This window comes from Leopardus geoffroyi, chromosome X (genome assembly GCF_018350155.1).
Source record: "Leopardus geoffroyi isolate Oge1 chromosome X, O.geoffroyi_Oge1_pat1.0, whole genome shotgun sequence".
NCBI classification, from domain to species: Eukaryota; Metazoa; Chordata; class Mammalia; order Carnivora; family Felidae; genus Leopardus; species Leopardus geoffroyi.
The window spans coordinates 51,201,772-51,204,336 of record NC_059343.1 but is presented as its reverse complement, the minus strand read 5'-3'; the positions used below and the strand labels follow the sequence as shown (position 1 = coordinate 51,204,336).

Sequence of the window (2,565 nt, the reverse complement as noted above, 5' to 3'; positions counted from 1 at the left end):
TCATTTTAAAAATTATTTTCTTTAATTCTAGTATAATTAACATACAGTGTTAAATTAGTGTCAGGTATACAATATAGAGATTCAACAATTACATACATTGCCCAGTTCTCATCAACATAAGTGCCCTCATTTATTGCTGTCACCTATTTCAACCATCCCCTCACTGACATCCCATGTGATAACCATCAGTTTATTCTCTGTAGTTAGGAGTCTGCTTCTCGTTGAGTGACAGAATGGGTTAAAAAAACAAGACACATCTATATGCTGCATAAAAGAGACCCATTTTAGACCTAAAGACACTTGAAGATTTAAAGTAAGAGTATGGAGAAACATCTGTCATGAAAATGGATGTCAAAAGAAAGCCAGAGGGGCAATTCTTATATTGGACAAATTAGATTCCAAAAAAAAAAAAAGACTGTAACAAGAGACAAAGAAAGACACATAAAGGGGACAATCCACCAAGAAGATAGAACAACTGTAAATATTTATGCACCCAACATGAAAGCACCCAAATACATAAAACAGTTAATAGCAAACGTAAGGGAACTGATTTATGATGATACAATGATAGTAAGGGACTTTAACACCCCACTTACATCAATGGACAGATGATATAAACAGAAAATCAATAAGGAAACAATGGCTTTGAATGACACATGGACCAGATGGACTTAACAGATATATTCAGAACATTCCATCTTTAAACACCAGAATATGCATTCTTTTCAAGTGCACATGGAACATTCTCTGGAATAGATCACATATTAGGCCACAAAACAATTTTCAACAAATTTAAGACAATTGAAATCATACCATGCATATTTTCTGTCCACGGTGCTATGCAACTAGAATTCAACCACAAGAAAAAATCTGGAAAGATCACAAATAAAAGGAGGCTAAATAACATGCTACTAAACAATGAATGGATTAACCAGAAAATAAAAAAAGAAGAAATAAAAATGTAAATGGGAACAAAAAATGAAAACACAACAGTCCAAAACCTCTGGAATGCAGCAAAAGTGGTTCTAAGAGGGAAATTTATAGCAATACATACTTACCACAAGAAGCAAGAAAAATCTCAAGTAAACAACCTAACCTTACACCTAACGGAGCTAGAAAAACAATAAAACCTAAAACCAGCAGAAGGAAGGAAATAATAAAGATTAGAGCAGAAATAAGTGATACAGAAGATTAAAAAAATAGAACAGATTAATAAAACCAGGAGCTGAGGCATGGACAACGTTGGTTTGAAGACCTTCAGGATTGCCCTGGCGGAGCAGAGACAGGCCCTCTGGTTGGAGATATGTGTAAAACACCGACTTACTGTGACCTAGGAAAGGCCACCAAGGATGTATTCAACAAAGGATATGGATTTGGCATGGTCAAAATAGATCTGAGAACCAAGTCTTATAGTGGAGTGGAATTTTCTACTTCTGGTCATGCTTACACTGATACAGGCAACCTAGAGACCAAATAAAAGGTCTGTAACTATGGACTTACTTTCACCCAGAAATGGAACACAGATAATACTGTTGAAACAGAAACCCTTTGGAGAATAAGTTGGCTGAAGGGTTGAAACTGACTCTTGATACCATATTTGTACCAAACACAGGAAAGAAGAATGGGAAATTGAAGGCCTCCTATAAGCGGGAATGTTTCAGTCTTGGCAGCAATGTTGATATACATTTTTCTCGACCAACCATCTATGCTGGGCTGTCTTAGCCTTTGAAGGTTGGCTTGCTGGCTATCAGATGAGTTTTGACACAGCCAGATCCAAACTGTCACAGAATAATTTTGCCCTGTGTTACAAGACTGCAGACTTTTAGTTGCACACTCATGTGAATGACGGCACTGAATTTGGAAGGTCTATCTACCAGAAGGTTAATGAGAAGATTGAAACATCAATAAACCTTGCTTGGACGGCTGGCAGTAACAATGCCCATTTTGGCATCACTGCTAAATACAAGCTGGACTGTAGAACTTCTCTACTTGCTAAAGTAAATAATGCCAGCCTGACTGGACTGGGTTATACTCAGGCTCTTCGACCAGGAGTCAAACTGACCCTATAAGCTTTAATTGATGGAAAGAACTTCAATGCAGGAGGTCACAAGATTGGGTTGGGATGTGAACTAGAAGCTTAATGTGGTTTGGAGTAAAGCATCTGATTTGTCCCTGGAGGTGAAGAGAACCCACTATGTTTTGGCCTTAAAATTCTTCTGTGAAATTTCAAAAGTGTGAATTTTTTATTCTTCCAAATAATTGTAATCCTCCCCACACTGAAGTCTAGAGATCACAAGTCCATCCTAAGAGAGGTACTTGAAGGCATGCCTGGAAGTTGTCATGTTTGTGCCACATTTCAGTTGAGTTCTGCAGTGTTATTTTAAATGTGTTCCTCAGCAACAATGTGGTGCCATGTTACAAAGGAAATGATTCAGTCCTCCAGTTTGTACATCATGTCCTGCATGTCCCACACCACTTTTTTCCTGAGCTTTTAATATATTGGTCTCTGTGCTGTAGTGGAATCTTTGGTTTTCGATCAGAATAAAATAAACCCATCACATCTGG

At 37.5% G+C, this 2,565-nt stretch overlaps 1 pseudogene; it reads left to right on the top strand.

Moving 5' to 3' along the window:
* The first annotated feature begins 1,261 nt into the window (after positions 1–1,261).
* On the top strand, positions 1,262–2,232 carry LOC123594036 (annotated as a pseudogene).
* The last annotated feature ends 333 nt before the right edge of the window (positions 2,233–2,565 follow it).